Genomic DNA, 20,000 nt, shown 5'->3' with positions numbered 1-20,000 from the left:
ACACACACACACACACACACACACACACACACACACACACACACACACACACACACACACACACGCCACACATCCTTCCCACGCACCGCTCTGGACAATTGAAAGAACATGTTTGTGGCCTCGAAAATGCTCTTCTGTCTCAGCCTTGTCCTCGTTTTGTCTCCTAATGGCTGAGATTGCAATCAACAGATTTTGAGTGTTTTGCAAAACGAATGCATGGCAGCGTTTACTTTTTATACATTTCACTGATGCGTTTAAGCACGAGGTTTTCCAATATGCCTCGAGGACACCGGCGAATAACGAGGAATTGAAAATTGAAAAGACCTGTTTATTGAAAAACTGCTGGGCCGCTTCATTTACCTGAAGTGGCTATTTGAATTTTATTTAATGTTCACTATGAATACAATCCTGTTGGCATTTAAATGACAATACCAGTTTTTAACCCCGCGAATACAACAGTCGACTGGTTTTAAATTGCTTGAGAGGTTTAATCCACCACAGTGAACATCATTGTTGTGTTAGTGTCGACGGCTACATGAGCAAAATTGCATCTACTTTAAGAAATGTTACCGAGCTTGACAGAAACATTCAAAACATATAACACAAATTTATGATAAAATAGACAATTAAAAAGAGAACAAGTTGTTGAAAACAACAGTCAGACCATATATATATTCAGCCAGCAAATGTATAGCGTATGTATACATTTGTAGTTACTGTAAAGAGTTAAAACTTATGAACACAATTTAATTGTCGGAGCGTTTCAGTGGCTGTTCACGCTCTGACTGGTCACATCTGTGGCCGCTTGTCTCGTGGCCGAGAGCCCGTCGCTGGATTGCAGCGCGGCGGACAGATGTCTGCAGAGCTGACGGGCTCGTCTGGCCGTGAAGATTATTCAGCACCTCGGACAGCGACGCATTCACACTCGGCTGTGAACGCTCCAGTTTGCTGCGAAACTTTTTAGAACATCACCTTTTATTTATTCATAGTCTCTTCTTATTCTTTCTGTTGTAGTTTTTTGGGTTCTTTAGGGTCGGGGGGGGGGAGCTAAAGCCTATTTGGTGAAATGCAGAGAGACACTTTGGACAGGCCACCAGTCCATCACAGTGCTAACGCAGACATGCAGACACTCACTATCATCCCCGTGGGGGGTGGGAAGCCTCGAGCCAGACTGTGTTTGAACTGTGGATGGAAACCAGAGCATCTATTTGTGTTCATTTGGGTCACTCGAGAGGAAGGGAGCTTTACCTTAATGTAGAAAGGACATCAGCCGGAGTGGTGCTCAGAGAACAACCTACAGCTCAACGTCAGTAAAACCAAGGAGCTCATTGTTGGTTTTAGACAAAAGGAGGCGAACGCCCATGTCTACATCGATGAGGTGGAGCAAGTTAACAGCTTTACGTTTCTAGGAATCAGCGTCACAAACAAGCTGACGTGGTCCTCTCACACATCTCCATCCTGGTGAAGGAAGCTGATAAACGGCTGTGTTTCTTGAGGACACTTAAGAAGGCTAACTTCCTGTGCCAAGTTCTTGTCAACTGTTACAGAGCAGCAATAGAAAGCATCCTGACGGGAAACATTACAAACTAACGTGGGATGTGCACGGCTCAGGACAGGAGGGCTCTACAGAGGGTGATTCAAACCACCCAGAACATCACTGGTACCATCTACTGAGCATCAGTGGTACTGGTGACAAGAGGAGTCTGAGAAGAGCTCAAAGATAAAACCGCACAACACTGTTCACCCTGCTGTCGTCTGGAGAGAGATACACAAGTATCAGCTGCTGAACCACCAGACTACAGAGCAGCTTCTGTCCTCTGGCTGTGAGACTCCGTAACTCCACCCTCCACTATCGTTAGTTAATGTATTACTATACCATTTCATTGTATATACTATGCATTTTTATATTTAATATTTTACTATGTTATTTTTATTGTATATATTGTGCATTTTTATATTTCATATTTGTATTTCTTACTGTTACTTTAGAGCTTAAAGTATATTGTTTTGCTGCTGTAACGAACACATTTCCCCTTGTGGGATGAATAAAGTATCTCATATATAATACAGGTTATTTTGTTGTAGTTGTTCAAATTGGAACTACGATCTAAATTTCGTTGTGCAACCCTGTCGTACGATGACAAATAAAACCCTCATAACCAACGTTTCATCAGCAATGGCCGAAGTTATTGCATCTGGTTTCATAATGTCAGCTGCCAGCCACACGTTGGTTGGTTTAATACGGCGTTCTGAAGCCAAAATAACAGATTTTGCTGTGATTTAATTGTAATAAACGCATAAAAAGTCGTCTTTGCGTTCGATGTAAACACACTTTTCTAATCACTGTCGTCATGTTCACTGCTATTCACACGTTATCTACATTCTAGACATTCTAGTGTTTTTGTTACGCAAAATCCCTCTGTAAACTTTCTGTAAACAACCAACTGCCCGCCCCTCTGATGTCTCCCTCGGAAAAAATATCATACGAATGTGAATGCAAAAGACGCATCTCTAATATTCAATTGATTCTGTAAATGTCTCCCTACCTGTGGTGCACAGACGAGGACTTCTAAAATGAATGTGTTTGACCATGAAACCCAGCTGGCTGCAAACCGTTCCAAAGCCCCACAAACTGACGTCAAACAGCCTCGAGCCGTCTTTCACATGCACGCCAGCTCGCTGACTTCATTCAAATCTTTATTCCGTGCACGCACAGCAAAACACACACTTAAACAAATCTGTGTCTCCTCAGTAAAGAGACATTTCGCCAATTTAATTGAAAAAAAGAGACACGTGTTTTTAAAGGCGACCGAAGAATTGTTGACAAAGAAACTGTTGTTATCGTTCAACCTTCTGCTCGGTTGTGACATCAAATTACAGGAAAGGGGTTACATCTGCAGACAGAGCTCAACTGTAAGCCCGAGTGGAACAGCCTTTGGCAATGTCCTTCTTTTTCTGTTTTGTTCTTTCTCTCTCTCTCTTCCTCTCCAGCGGCGAGCTGTTCAGAGCACAGACCTGCTGCTGGCTTCAGCTTGCCTTGATCTTTGTTCAGCACCACGGACAGCTCCAGAACCACACACTCAATGCTATTCAATAGAATCAACAGATACACCTGACCCTGTCTTCTTCTGTGAGGAGCCCGAGTCCTGAAACTAGACCAAAGCCAAGTCATTTCACTGACCAAAAGAAAAAGACAAACAAACAGACAATCCCAGCCCTCCCTTCCCTGCATGACGATGGCTTTGAATGATTTCCCGTGTCTATTATTCTAACATAGTGTTGCTCGTCTTCCATCCTCTCTTGTATTGACTTATTCATTTGGTTTCTGTCAAACAATTCATTTGTGTTTTCCTTGTTCTCCGTGTTGATTGTGTGGAGAGGACCGTGTTTACCGCAGCCCCTCAGGGTCTCTTCATATTTATACAAACTGCAGCTATATGTGGCTCCTTGTCGTTCCTCGTGTGACTGGCTGTCGAACGAGAACTGAGACATTCAGACACTGTTTGAATACTTTAAACAAGACTACGAGTCCCCTGTGTGGCTGCTCATCAACAGAGTAGCGCTTTGAGCTAAATGCTAACATCAGCAACATGCTTACAACCCTTCGCCATCTTGGCTTAGCATGTTGGTACGCTAACATTCGCTAATTAGCATTAAACACAAAGTCATCAGGTCAATAATCATTTCAGTTATTATAATGTACCGGAAGAGGAACGTGAATGTTTGTGCCAGATTTCATGGCAATCCATCCGATGCCGACCTCGTGGTGTTGCGAGAGTGAAAGCCAGAGGGCTCATCCTCTGGGTACCAGGAACGTCTCTGTGTCGTGGTCATCTCTCCAGTAGATGTGGAGACATTTCAGTTTGGACCAAAATGATGGACTGAATCTTTTCAAGCCGGATTCTTCACAGACGATTAAAGACTATTTGAAAATGAATAGCAAAAAGTGTTATTGATTGCAAAGCTTACCCCTTTTAAGACGCATCTCTTTTCTCTATGAGAGCTGCTATGAAGTCACAAAGATGGAGGCTAAGTGCTGTGAGAAACTCTCAGAGTATTGATCCAATCTGTCTCCTTGAATTTAGTTTTCTACGACCTGTTCTGCCTTTTGGGGAAACTTCCATGTTGTTTGCAGATGTCAGATGAAATGCTCAGTGTTTCTTTTCTGGAGAATGAAAATAAAACACGGCTGAAATCTACTGAGATATTAGGGATCAGGTGATGGTCTTGGTTTCAGTGTCACTACATTGAAAACAGGTCATGAGTCAAGTAAGCGTCACTATGGAAACAGGCGTGATAAACAGCCACTGCAAGATCACAGCAGTGAACTCATTTCACTCTATTCCATTTATTTTACTTCACAGTGTGTAGCTCCGCAGGGCTGTTCTGAAACGCTGTTCGTCAGTATGACTAAGAAGTCATTTGTATAGATCGCACAAAATCTCTTCGTATGTATAATCACAAACAATGAAGAATAAGCGTAGGGAACACCACTTCCTTGTTTGTTTTAATCCAAACGTTGACTTATTTGTCACTTAACTCTCAAACTTATGTACTGGAACCTTCGTAGTTATTTTAACCGGAAGTTTATTTTGAAAAGACACTCGTAGGAGAACAGAATGCGTTGAATACACACGTTTTCACTTTCATTCATCATAACGGCATCAGTTAAATCAGGGACTGGTTCCATAACTTTGGTGTTGCTCACACGGTTTTTATGTCTCAGGTTTAACATTTTGTTCCAGATTGATAAGTAAAATAATGTCGCACGTTGTAGTCATGGACAAATACCACCGGGCCTCCCCTCAGACTCACTAATAGACTATCTTGCCCACTGCTCAGCTTACCTGGAGGAGCAGGACGTGGTATCGCTTCCTAAAAGGAGCCGGTTCACTGAAAAACTGTGATGAAGCAGCTCTTCCAGAATATGAGCTACTGTGGTTTTAAGACAAAGAGTGGAAGACGGCTGAATGAACTGCAATCAGGGAAAATGATTCTGTTTGTTTAGCGTGTGTGTGTGTGTGTGTGTGTGTGTGTGTGTGTGTGTGTGTGCGTGCTCACACATATGGCACACTGGAGTCAGAATTCAACAGAACTCGTCTGGAGGCAGAGATAAGCCCACTGAGTTAAACCTCAGTGGGTGGAGCCAAACAACCACCAATTCTCTGGTTACGCATATTGAAGCTCAGGGGAAACAGAACGGGGTGAGAGAGGGCAAAGCCAGGGAGAAAGGAAGGATTATCATCAGTAACAAAACAAATGAAGCTGGATTGATTTTCCTCCAAAGATATACATAAACATCTCTGTTAACCTACACAAAGAAGGGAGTCTTGGACCAGCTGGGGAAGTCCAGGAGAGCAAACTGGCACTGGAGTTTTTCTCATAAATTCTCCAACCCGTATTCTCCCACTGAGTGCGACCCCTCTGGTAAACGGTTTTAAATGATGGTGCTTGAGGCTGTAAGGGGCTGTGGTATTTGTTCATGGTATGACGCGAGGGGTCGTGCAATATGTTGCTTGTTCTTTTCTGGTTGTTCAATAAGTACAGAATGGGTCATGTGTGGTTGTAATGTACGGTTGTACCTTGAAAATAGTTCTTTGACACAACTCAAAGTCCACTTTCATAGTATTCAATCACATCTTCATCAGCCGAGGCTGCAATTAGCTTTCATCACATGACCTATGGTAAGTTTGGGACTTCATCAACATCTCCACAATAACTGAGCAAACTCAATCTGCCGATGAGGACCGTCAGATGTGGTTGAAAGCTGCATAAAAAAGCCTGTAAGTGGACCTTTAGTTGAGTTAAATCACGTGTTTCTCACCAAAAACCCATTGTGTGTGTCCTCGAGGCCTAACAAAAGGCGAAATGAAACTAAACGCATCCTCCTTACCTGTAAACTATGTTAAAGCCAGTGCAAAGACTCAGCTACTTACTTTGTGCCTTAAGGTTTTTCTTTCCGACCCCAGCTGATAGTTTGCCAAAGCTTGTTGCAGCTTCGGCCTGATTCAGGTCTTGGTATTTCAAATGCAGTTTGTTAAGATGTTTCTCTCTGGCTGCAGTGATAATCTGCTTGTAACATGCGTTGTTTACAGCATGGGAAAGTAATGTAGGAAGCCACAGGTCAGTAATCAATTACAGACTTTAATATTGTGCATTCTGACCTTGTGTGCCCTGTGATGGTATCAGTACATACTTCATGTAACTGGCATGTTTGTTAACGGCAACTGGAAAGATTAGATTAGATTTACCAACCACATCCATCTGTCAAACTGGGAAAAAGGCTAATTTAAATTGGATCCTGATGGACAGGTGAGCCAGATGGTTTATTAATTATGAGATTCTGAGGTGATGTGTGGTGAGTTGGTGGAAATGAGTCGCTGCCACTGAACATGTAACAGGAAGAGCTTCTTAACTATTTGATGCCTTCGTGCTTTATTCCATAAAGTCCTAATAAACGCTATATTTCATACATTTTCTTTTTTTGAAGAAAGCCGTTCTCTATGCATAAATATTCCCTTCTCTTCAAAAACAAAAGGAATAACTAAAACAAAGCGTTGCTTCGGGTCTGAGGGTGGGCTCCAGGCACGCTCCGTGTTCTCGGTGTCACGCCCGTACAGACCTCTAACTCTGCTGGCGGTCGTGTCTATCACACTCGCAGCAGGGTTTAACACTGGGACTGTTAACTGTTGGCAAATGTGTGAACTCTGCATAGCAGGACAACATTTTGTGTCAAAAGTGCCACATTGGCAGCCCACACTGCAGAGGGCCGTTGCCGCTTTGGCGAGGAAATCTGTGAGCAAAGAGCGGAAAAAGCAGACATCACGTGGAGCCTAACGGCCGCAGCAGCAGTCCAAACCACTAACGCTTGGCCGACAAACTGGGAAGAAAAAAAAGGAAACCGGGTACCATCCTGTGTTTAACGAAGCAGCAGCTTCACTCAGTACTCCACTAATTCAGCTCACAGCTAGGAAACTGACAAAAAATGGTAAAATCCATAAGCCACCTCGTGTGACATGGCATTAGTAGATCCATATCCAAGCTGGCATGAACAAATGTGATGGATTTTACTATTTCAGTGTTGTTCTCTTTTGTGAATTAAAACTTTACGCGGATCATTAAGTTCAGTGAGCCTCATGCCAGTGATGCTACTTATATTAATTTGAAAAAGTAAGTGGATGTCAATAAGGAAAATTAAATGAATAAAAGTTTATATCACGTCTGACAAATATAATAAAAAGGAAACAAACAATTTGTTCATGACATGTCAGTCAGTTTTAGCTCCCATATAACATTTTCTTCTTTAGAATGCTTGGTCAGCTCTTTACGACGCTGCATCAGAGCCAGTGTAGGCTAAACAATTAAAAAACTACAGAGCCAGGGGACAAAACGGGATTATAAAGTCATACATTTACTCTCGTAAAAGACAAGACGATGTAGTTCAAAAGTGTTGCCTTCACTTCACTTCCTATTATATATTGTAGCGGATTCTCCATCCATCCTTCCATCCGTTCATACATCCATCCATTCATCCATCCATCCATCCGTTCATTCATCAATCCATCCGTTCATTCATCCATCCATCCATCCATCCATCCATCCGTTCATTCATCCATTCATCAATCCATCCGTTCATCCATTCATCCATCCATCCATCCATTCATCAATCCATCCATTCATCCATCCATCCATCCGTTCATTCATCCATCCATCCATCCATTCATCAATCCATCCGTTCATTCATCCATCCATCCATCCGTTCATTCATCCATCCATCCGTTCATTCATCCATCCATCCATCCGTTCATTCATCCATCCATCCGTTCATTCATCCATTCATCCATCCATCCATCCATCCGTTCATTCATCCATCCATCCATCCATTCATCAATCCATCCGTTCATTCATCCATCCATCCATCTGTTCATCCTTCCATCCATCCATTCATCAATCCATCCGTTCATTCATCCATCCATCCATCCATCCATCCATCCGTTCATCCTTCCATCCATCCATTCATCAATCCATCCGCTGGATGTTCACCTTATTTAGGGATAGAGGACTTTTAGGACTCATTAATGAACAACAATGACTCAAAATAATTGAGGTTTTATTGAGAAATGGCCTGAAAAGAAAAGAAACATGTACTTCGGTTGGTTTATATGCTCGTGTGAAGGAAGCACCACCTGACCGGCAGCCGGCTGGGAGGGGACATTCTAGGTGACTGCGTCTGTACGATGACTATTCATATCTAACTATACTTCACTACCTTTTCATGTAAATCATTTTTTTAACTTTAATCTTGTTAAGATTCAAAAGACGTCCTCCTCTCGTCTGTAGCTCTCTCACATCGTCCTCCTTCTCGATTGACAGTCTGTCGGAGAGTTTCTCTATAAAAAGCGCTCTTCGTTCTCATGTGTCACTTCCCGGTGGAGGACAGACTTCGGCTTATTTTTGGATGATGGATTTGGCTTTTAAGTAAATGACAGGAGACTGTTTTGGTCTGATAAACACTCGGCGCTCACTCTTGACAAGTAGCTGGAATGAAAGCGAGGCTCCGCACCTTTTGAAATCGGAGAAAAAACAACGTGAAGACGAACACAGACAGCTAAAAATGGGTTTTAAATAAAACAACAACAATAGATTCATTTGCGTATTTGCCAGAAAAAAAACGTCGCATGAAACAGCTGAGGTCGCAGGGATCCGCCATGATGGGTTTTCATGACTGTTCTGCTGAGTCAGCAGACACACACACACACACACACACACACACACACACACACACACACACACGAGTGCAACGATTAATTGTTGGCACAGGTTTGCACAACAGGAATGCTGTATGTTCTCACACACACGGATGCAGCACAAAGTGGCAGAGCTGCCATTCAACATTTACTATGTTGACGGATAACTGTCACACACACACACACACACACACACACACACACACACACACACACAATACTTAACAGAAGCAAACATTGCACACAAATACACAAAGTCAATACTGGAGCCATTGCATTTTCATCTACACTGTCATGACTTAAGCCTGTCAGTCTTTTAAACAACCTCTCTCTCTCTCACACACACACACACACACACACACACACACACACACACACACACACACAGTGTCAATAACCCTAATTGCTGTCTGCCTCTCTAAAGCTGTCACTAAGCCTTTGACCTCCTCCTGTCAGGAATACACACTATCTCAGGGACACACACATGAATACACACATTCTCTCTCTCTATCTCTCTCTCTCTCTCTCTCTCCATTCATCTGTTGCAATCTGTCATTTATGTCCATCATCGCTATCACATGCTTCCTTTTTTAAATCCTCTACATCCTTGTTTCCTTCCGTCACTCTCAGCTTCGCTGTGTATCAGCATCGCCCAGTCTGTCATTATCGCCCTTATTTCACCATTTATTCAGCTCCCTTTACTGAAAGAGAGATAAGATCTGTGACAAAAGCCCCATTCACACAGGACAAGTGTTACTGGGGGACCTCTAGTAATTTGTTAAAATGGCGTAGGTTTGTCTGTCCTCTTGGGATCTGCGTTGTCCGTCATTTTTACCAGTAAGAAATCCCAGAACCAGAGATCACTTTTAGTTGTTTTTTTTGCTTTTTTGCATGGATTTGCTCCAATGCTCCTGCTGTTTTATAGATCCACAGCAGCATTTTAAGAGCATCAAACGCCAAAGCTTTCTTGACTACACGCTGCATCCATCGATAATGTTGAGCAGTAACACTTGAATTGCGGGTTATTTATTACTCTAAGATTGGAAGCGGCATCAGGCGCCGACGTGAGCGCGTTCACGATGCCCGAGTTAGTCAGCCGCGGTGATTATCTGGCTCTGCAGAGAGAATATAATAACGCAGGGCCCCAACCTCTAAAAGGCAATCTCATCGCCAAGCCGATCCTTGTCTGCTGAAATGCAACGGCGGAGATGTTTCTGCAGCCGATTTTGCATCGAAAAAGCATGTTCACACCGGATGAGACACCTGCTGAGGTGAAGTCATGTACGCTTCAGAGGGGTGAACGGCTTTGGTAAACATTCATGACTGCTCACTGAGAGAGATTAAAAAGAGACGAAAGAGACGAAAGAGATGAAAGAGACGCAGATTCTGATGTATTTTGGGGCTTTTGGGGCTGGATGCGTAGAGTTTCACCCTCTTTACCCACCACCATCAACCTTCTGTTTAGAAATTAGCCTACTGAGCCTCATTAAGGGTAAACACACACACACACACACACACACACACACACACACACACACACACACACAGTAAGTAATGGTACACCAGCTTGATTGAACCTGAGAGCTTTGACTACCACAACAAAGAGCAGGACCATTTATACTTACAGAGCACAAAGGAAGTCACTCGCTCACTCACACACATTAATGCACACACACACACACACACACACACACACACACACACACACACACACACACACCCTGAAGTACCCTTCGACTGAATCAAACCGCAGAGAGAAAAGGTGAGAAGGGAATTACACAGCGTCCACTGTCAAGGTCACTAGAAACTGCTTCACGAAGAGTGTATTATTCTCATAGAGACGGTTTCTATTGCGTTCTCTCTGCTTCATGAAGACCTGTCATAGTACCTTTGTGTGTGTGTGTGTGTGTGTGTGTGTGTGTGTGTGTGTAACTGCTTGCTATTAAAAGCTACCTTTGCTGTGGCGGAGCTAAAAGAATATAAGAAGTCCCCCAGGTAATGATTCATCTTAATTTATTTACATTCTTTAAGTTTAATGCAGTGTCAGACAAAAGGCTCACGATGATATTTTAGAGATTGGTGTGCTTCCTATTTGGTGGTGAGAGTTTGGGGGCTGCCCTGTTCCTGATTTAGCATTCGCATGGTTGCTCCGCTGGTCCCTGCTGGGAGACAACACCACGCTGCTAGAGACCACTGGAAGGAAGGGAGGCACGGGAGAACCAGAACCAGGACTGAGCAGGGAAGACTGTCACACCCTGCTGCAGTAACATGAGAGGTTTTCTAAAGGGACTCTGGTGCTACAGTACTGCTTTTCTCCACAGGCGACAAAATCAACAACAAATGTGACCTCATACGTGTCTTTTGAAGATTACATTGCAATGTTACCTTTGAATAGACGTAGCGTATCTAAGTAACAGGAAAGGGGAAAGTTGACCGAGGTTCCGAGCTTGCTCAACCGTCATTGGAGCACATAGCAAAAAGGGGCGGGACTTAGGACAGGAATAGCCAAGTTCCAAAATCTTGTGGAAGACTTTTCCAATAGAGTGATGGCTGTGATAGTAGTAGGAACGCCCATTGTTTGGAAATATGGGTGTAATCTTAGACATCAATATACATTTTACTGTGTCGTTAGCGCTCAGCGTTCCCTTTAGACACCTCATACGATCTCATACATCTTCACACTGTGTAGATGTAGATACTTTGCGATGATTGACAACAATCATGAGATTGAGGAATCTGAAAAACGTGTCTCAAATGTGACACAGCATCTACTCTAAGTCTGGGGGCGTGGGGTCTCTGAGGCCACGGCCCCCAGCGGAGCAGCATGTCTCTATCTATAACTACACTCAGCATGTTCACAAGATGCAAGACGTCGACACCGTAAATAATTTGGAGAGAATAGACCACAAGCAAGTTCAGTGGCTTGCCAGAAAATGTCCAATTCGAGCTTACATGGTTCTTAGATTTGATGAAATGAAAGTTTAATGATCCCTGTTGGGAAATTGGGGCACTGCTGCAGCAAAAAGAAAAAGAAATCAAATGCAGACAGAGGCAAACTAAATTGAGATCACGCCATAAAAAATGCAATACAATACAATCAAAGTCAGATGCACAACTCCTCTAGGTTCCCATCTTGTATCTTCTCACTTGCATCCCATCTCTAGTCAAAAGCCTGCGGCGGTCACCATCCATTTCTCACCAGAAACATAAATAGCTTCAAATGCGGACGCATCGCTCGGTACAGCAGATACGAGAGCGATAATACGCTCCTTTTGATTTTTGAAGTGTTCGACAGGTAATTAGTTACAATCTTTTCCCGCTCTCCCTTTAGGCTTAACAGTATCTGTCTAAATTAGAGCGAGGAGCAGAGGAGGAAATGGTTCCCGAGTTATCTTCACACAGAGCTGAACAGTAGTAGACACCTCATTTGCAAGATAAGGTTAGCCTTCCGTAGCCGGACCTTTCTGCTCACTTCGTTTTAGCACTGTGACAGCAGAGGGGGGAAACTGATTGAAACGGGAATGAAGTCAGGAAAAACAAGACGAAATGTGTCCTTTTTACAACGATGAGTACTCGTGGTGTTTGGTGTGTACAGGATATCAAAGGTTGTTGTCTTTTGTGACTTTTGCAGAGAATTGGAACACCTTTAAACCCCAATTTGCACGAATGAAGTGATTGCTCGAGATGTAAGAACAGAGAAAGGGTTGATATGAAGAAGAAACGGGGTGGTAACTAATCAGACTTCCAGCTGTAGTGTCAAAATGAAAATTGGTATTTTCCTGTGAATCATCCAATTACTGCAAACTAAGATCAGACCATTCGAGTAAAGGCCAATCATGTTTCACTCTCAACCAGCTCCTGTATAGAAAGTGGGAATCATTTTTCTGAGCCAGACAAAGATCAGATATATAAAGTATGCCTCGCGTCTTTCAGCTATTCAAAATGTAATTACCCATTACTGTGTCGGCCCAGGTCTGCCTGCAGGCGAGCATCTGAATGAAAGGAATAAATAGCAAATCAAATGTAGTTATTCACACCGAAGAGCAGAGCTTTGATCAGAGCTTTCTGTGTGTAGACATAAAGTATCTTTATAAATATATATGTTACTATATATACAATATATGTTTGTATCAATACATTCATTCCATATTAAGTTAGGAACATAACACAGATTGAGCAAAATGCTTGATTGAACAAGACCAAAGACAATTAGCATTCAAAGGATAACTTGAATTATCGATTGAGAAAATTGTACTGTCAAATGTATAAAGGCTGGATTTTTGAACTTTTAAAATATTGATATAATTCCTCTTTAAGAAAGTGGAAAAAGAGAATAAAGATATCCAGATATAGATCAGTTAATACCCAACCCGATCCCATGGGAAGGAGTACAAACAGCACGACATTTCCGTATGTCCGTATTATTATTATTATTATTTGCGTGTCATCTTCAGCCACATTGTTACAATAAAACGTTGCGGTTATGTTCACGCAACAACATCACTGAGTTAGGTCCAGAAATAACATCATAGTTGGGCTTAAAATAACTGAACTTGGGTTTAAGCAACAAAGACATGTAGTTAGGTTTGGGGAAACATTCACAAACGTTAGGTTTAGGTAACAAAACCACAACAACAAATCCACAACGCAGTTTCAAACACTGGTCTCGTGGTTGAAAGTCCTGGGTTTAGTTTTGGGACTAATACACTGGGTAGTGCAGTCCGTACAGACTACATGGCGTATCTACCTGGTTAAGGTTAGAAAACAATAATCTTTATCTTTAGGACAACACATTGACATATAAGATATGGAAAGCAAATTGTCTCTGGTGAGGAACCTTAGATAACTGTTTTGAAGTAATGACAAATCCGATCATCTGCAAGCATTTCTAATAATTGTATTGTTGTATTATCTTTACTCCACCCATTCAACCACACAGCACTGCAGGAGTTAGAGGGCATGTTTTTTTTCTGCTACTGCTACAACAAAAAAGACCAGCGATGTGAGAGAGTCATGGCAAAGGGTCAGAGGTGGAGCAGCTCTCACGGGGATACTACAACAGATCTTAAATGTCTGGTGGGGCTCTGTTAGAGCACCACAAATGCTGCATTGTGACAGCTAGAGCCCAGAGTCCATCATCACAGTCTTAGGCATTCGATTAACACTGGCCTCAGCCTGTGATGCACACTAATGCACTACTTCAACTTTAATGTTTTAAGATCTCAGGTGTGGAGAAGAACACTTTCAGGCATGCTGTACCACAGCAGATGCACGGAAGGTTCTACATATTTAAACATCCAAGCTGCTGCCCCGCTGAGTTTAACTGAGCACAGGAATAAAGGCAGAAGAATACACAGATGAAAAGGGAAAAGTAACATGATCTTCTTTGTTCGGTCGACAGTGATTCATGCTGCTTTTCAGTCAAGCTTTTGGACTTTCTCTGGCATGTGCAGTCGTGAGTGAGATTTCAGAGACGTGTTTGGGAAAAACATTCCTCTAAAGAAATGCACTTCTTTGGGCTTTGTGACTATTGTAAACATCCCACTTTCTGCTGCTTGCTTTGTTTAACTGCCGACGCGCTTTGGCTGCAGCTTCAAAAAGGACTGTTTGAGGAACATCCAGTGGTGCTCTCTTATCAGACAGTAGAAACGACAAGAACTTGTCTCGTAGCTGGTTGACACACAGAACTGTGGAAGATACTTTGTCAGAATTGTAGGACATGTGCAGTGAAATGCATGAGTGGGTACGAGTTCAGTATTGTTGAAGCATTAGTATGTAAATCATTAGTTCTGCCTCTGCCGCTGTCTTGATCCATCTAAATGTGTTCCTTACATGTTTATTCTGCCCTATGCTTGGTAGGGAATGATTCACACCACTTCGGATGAGCTTGGAAGACTTTTGGTTGCGAACTTTATGCAAAGAGAATTGAAACATTTCACTAAGTGCAATAGAAATGTTATGCTGTTGAGCATTTAGCCATTTCCGCTGCACTCTTGCTGAACTTGTCAGCAGCTCCTTTGAAATTGTTATCAGTAAAACAAATCCAGTTTTTCTGTCTTTGTAGCTCTCAGAAGTCACTGGGAACTTTCTGAGACACAACTGCTTAGCGTTGCAAAGTTGTATAACATTAAAGAAAGTACTAACACCGGACAGATGCAGAGTAATTCCTGTAAGACGGGCTCCTGAGAAGGCTGACTCCTTTGTGTGTTTTGAAATCCAGAACACTGAGGACAAACAATGTAAAAGAGAGGTTTGGATGCAAAGTCAGTTTCTTTAGGCCAAATTTATTTTCTCCACCTCAAAATGCAAGTCTTTTCATTTCATAACTCAAGTGTGATTTGCATTTTTATCTATTTTTTACATTTTGTTTTCTTTGGGCACCCTCGGCAAAATTGCAAAAGATTTCAAAGTTTCAGGCAACAAAATGAACTGTGCAAAACAGTATTGCTGGAAAACGACTGAAGCGAGAGAAGGTGTATGTGTGTTTATGCGTGTGCCTACAAAAAAAGTAGTCCGGAAGCCAAACAACAAATTTATTCAGCACATCATCTACTCCCGCTGGATTTAGCTGCCATCGCCATAAACAAGTTTCACCCCGAGAGGAACTCACGGCAGAAACTTCCAGTCTTTCTGCAGGCTTTACTGTATGATGCACACATAGAATAATGAACAAGATATCTTGGCCATCTCAAACCAAAACTGCAGTGTGCAGGATTTGTCTGTAAAAATACACCCATCGTATTTGTAGCGCTGCAACTCTGCCCTGCATCATTTGAATAAAAGCCACTAGACATGTGTGTATCCTTTAATTAAAAGACCTCACGCACTCTTAATGTTTGCACTTACTGTATTCCTTAATATGGAATAATAACCCATTAACTGCTTTAGTTTAAAACCCAATTTTCCCTTATTCTGCAGCCTCTGGGGACAGACAGCTTTAACATACCTTCAAGTTCTTCAAATTAACTTCAACCTCTTAATCATAAATGCATGCAAAATGTAAGAAATATTTAGGATTTTCATTTTGACTGCGAGGGGTCGAATTTGATCGTTTCATGACTTAAAATTACATCCAACCAAATTTTATCTTGACGTTAATCCAAAGTGTTCAAGGTTTCGGTTTAAAGAATTGTGTTGACCACTAGAGTCTTACATTTTGAAAAAATAATTCTTATTAACTAATTAAAAATAAAAATTACAACAACCCTTAATTAACTCAAGGGACATATGTTGACTTTTTCTTAGGCCTTTAAGTGTTTCATGGCCTTTGTCTGCTCAGTCGTCATCACAAATTAGTTAAAGCTACAAGGAACTTTTATTTCGTGTGATTGTTTTCAGTCCCTGTGGACTAAAGTGGTAGTGTCTCTGAGCACCAGAGTCCCTTTAGAAAACCTCTCATGTTACTGCAGCAGGGTCTGACAGTCTGCCCCTCTCAGTCCTGGTTCTGGTTCTCCCGGGCCTCCCTTCCCTCCAGCGGGTCCATCAATACGTCCTGGGTCTCCAGCAGCGTGGTGTCGGTGTTGGCTCCTGGAGGAGGAGGAGGAGGAGGAGGAGGAGGAGACGCTGCTGCCGGTGGGAGCTCTCCGCCTCAACTTTAATCTGATAGAAATAACCAATCTTCCTGCTGATGGTCTCGTTTACTTATGCAGATCGTAAAGAGGCAACAGTATTACATTGTAACGGTTCCATAACCAGTTAAAAATTCCTGATGGTAACTTTAAGATATATTAGTTTATTTCTATTTGTTAATTATTTCAACTACTCAATGAACAGTCATGCTCACGTATCTGTGTGATGTTGACACACTCCACACAGATTTATACATCATAAGTACACTGTATATACTATATATGTGTATATACTATATAGACATTTCAGCACAGCCACAAGCAACAGAAAGTGATGGTTAAGTGCCTTGCTTAGTGGCACTACAGTGATAAATGTAGAGGGAAAGGATTAGAATGATTTTCTCAACAAACCCTTTTCAGAATTTTGGGGATTCAAACTGATAACGTTCATATTCTTAACACTTCCACTGACCATCACCCTAACCGCAAGCGGTCTGTCCCGTATCCAACAATGACTTTCACCCTTGGCTGGTTCCAGTATGAAAGCAACCGTTGGTTATTGTTGAGACTGTATAATGTTGTATACTGCATCTCCAGGAAGGCATTCAGCAGTTTCTGATTACCGGCGCCGCACTACAACAACTCTACAGAGCTGAAACTCTTTCTTTTCTCCCTCAGGCCATCCCTCTTCCTCACTCCCCTATCTCCCCTCTCCTCTTTGCATTCATCTAAAATAGCAGCCAAATGGTGTTTTTCTTCACTGACTTATCGCCACCAGCCACAGTCTGGCGTTTCACAATGGGAGGAAAGCAAAACACAACGTTGGGGCGGCGATAAGATTTGTCCTCCCTGTTGCTGGCGGTATTGTCGCAGACAAACAGCAGAGTTAACGCTGGAAAGCATCCGTCTCCCTCAGCGCTCTCCATCTTTCTCTCCACGCCTCTCATATGTGTGTTGAGGGAAACGGAGGAGAGTGCCACATATACAGATAGAGGTGAACCTGTCACTTCACAGATTCACGGATTGGCTGCCAAACTCACACACTCGGTTACACACACACACACACACTTAAAGGACGGTGAAAAATGACAAAGCAAGCAGCTAATGCTTGGGCTCAAACGGTAACATATCATTTTATTCTATTATCAATTATTATCATCATTTGTTTCATATCTCAATCAAATTTCTATTTCCACATTCTCTCTGAGCTCAGGGTTTCTTGTGTTTGGTCCATATGCTTCTATAGACGATACGTAGAGCGTCACATCATGCTGTGAATGAGAAAAACACTTCCCAGTATGAGCAATGTTTTCATTTGGTTGACAGCAGTATTGCAGTAAAACTACCAGCTTGATTTTCCTCACACTTGGTGGAAGACGGGAGTTTGGGAGTGGATCCCATTCATGGTGTGGATACACACATTATTGTTATGGAAACAGCCTTAGCGGATCTCTGAGTGCCCTTCTAGTCTTGTTGAGAGAGGATGTATCCTAGAGGATGTATCCTAGCACCTCACAAGTAATCAATAACTACCAACAGCACAGCGACTAGCACTAGCTTTGTAGCACATCACTACAAAGCCTTAATAATAGTGGAGTCGAGTCGTCCGGTGTCTTCAGCTCATGGTGACACACTCGACTCGAGATGTGACTGCCTTGCACCTCTTCACTGTGATTACATTTCTCATGACACGGACAGCAAAAAAAGATGTTCTCAGCTGTTGAAACTTTGATTTCAGAATGAAAACATTGGACGTTGTTTGACTTCTGGACCTACAGACGGAATAAACACTCAAGATGGTTCAGGCTTTGCTACTGCCGACAGTGCCATGAGCAGAAATAGGATATCGTAGTTATTCCTCATATATTGAGTCCAGCAACACGTGATGCAGGTCAGCAGCGTGAACAATACCCGAGAGAAGACAAGTGTTCATTATTCTTCACTTTGGACATTTCTGCATCCGTCTTCATCTACCTAGTGAAGACACCCACCTCTTCCTGATGGTGTTTGTCTTCAGGGACCCCAAAAAAAAACACTTTAGAGTTTCATAAAAATGAATTATCGGTAAATTACCGTCATGAGGTTTTAAAAGTGTCAAAATGTATTTTACAGCGGTTTGCTGATGAAGAGCTGCAGCCGAAAGCGTTCAGCACCCATCTGATCAGGACTGATCAGAGGGGTGCTGTGATTGGTCGCTGTTACCTGCAAGGAAAGCAATGTAGGAAAGGAACAAAACTAAAACTCATATTGGAAACATTAACAACATATCAAAGATGAATAACTTAGTTGTTGACTGCAGTTTTAAGGCGTATTGTAGGCAACAACAGCCACAAAGTGTTCACTAATTCCATGCTTTTTTAAAATTCCCTTTCTCTTTATTCTTTTAATTACTCTTAATTTGACTTTGTGTCTTTTTTCTTTCACTGTCAACTTTCAGTCTCAGAACTCTCATTAGTGATCTGCATGAGCTCACTGCTTCTGCCTGTTTAGTTTTGCCTTCAGCAGCATTAAAGGTCTGAATAAGTCTTGAATGTTGCCTTTGTGGGAGCTGCAGATACAGTGTTCAATGTGCTTCAGTGTCCCCCCCCTCTTTACACCTCTCCTCTTCCTCTCCGTCTCCCTTCTTATCTACCCCTTTCTTTTTAATTCTCGTTTCTCTGATCTGCCCTTCTCACACATTCATTGGATTGGGTTTGGCCCTCAGGGGCCCTTAATCCAATCCGCTGCTCCTATTCCCTTCAGCATTGTATTGTAGCTTCACAGGTAAGATAAGACACAGATTATTGGAGCGCACACACATAACGTAGACCCTCTCCTAAAATCATGGTCCTGTGTTGACTTTATATCCAAACAAATAATTTGTGTTGACATATTTACTATTCGGGGCTTATTTCAGTCATTATTTCACAAAATAAATGATCTGTAATGTGAATGTGACATATTGTTTATGGACCACGTCATGCATTCTCTTTCATCTATACAAAGACAAAGGATACATGTGGTGCACACACATACTGTTTATCTAAGCCGGCCGAGACCCAAAACCAGAGACAATCTTGGGATAAGGAACCTTCCTACCCTCCTTTACTTCCGGCGCCCTTGCTAGCAGCACACCTACCTTTGCACTCGGCCTTAACTTTGTCATTTTAATCCTGGATGCAGTTTTTTCTCAGGCGTCTCTGTGCGTCTGACTCTGTTTACCTGTTGCCCCCCCCCCCCCCCCCCCCACACACACACACACAAGATTCATGACTGAGATCTCAGGGCCTGTGGGCATTAATAGACCTCTGCTTGCTGATAGTGTGGTGCTTCAAAGCGAGCAGAGAGGAGGTGTACAATGAAGGGAGCGTGCAAAATGCAAAGGTTTGAATTGATTTACAGTCTTTTTATCATTTAGTTCAGTCCAAAAATATGATGATATTTAGGGGGAGGAGGAAGAGGAGGAAGAAGAAAAGGAGGAAGAGGAGAATGGCGAGCACAAAAGCCACAGTAACGATGATGATGAGAGGGGTGCTGATGAAGATAACAGTGTGATGGTAATAAACATGTGTTGGTATTTTTGCATAGAGATTGATGGGGATAATGATGATGACGATGATGATGGGCAGTAAAGATGAAGATTGCGGCCGTGGTGTCACCGATACCGGGGACGACAGTGAGAAAGGTGACGACAGCGACGACCACG

Source organism: Anarhichas minor, unplaced genomic scaffold (genome assembly GCF_050575085.1).
Source record: "Anarhichas minor isolate MPS153535 unplaced genomic scaffold, ASM5057508v1 ptg000114l, whole genome shotgun sequence".
Taxonomy (NCBI): Eukaryota; Metazoa; Chordata; class Actinopteri; order Perciformes; family Anarhichadidae; genus Anarhichas; species Anarhichas minor.
The sequence above is the reverse complement of the archived record's forward strand: the minus strand, read 5'-3'. Positions refer to the sequence as shown.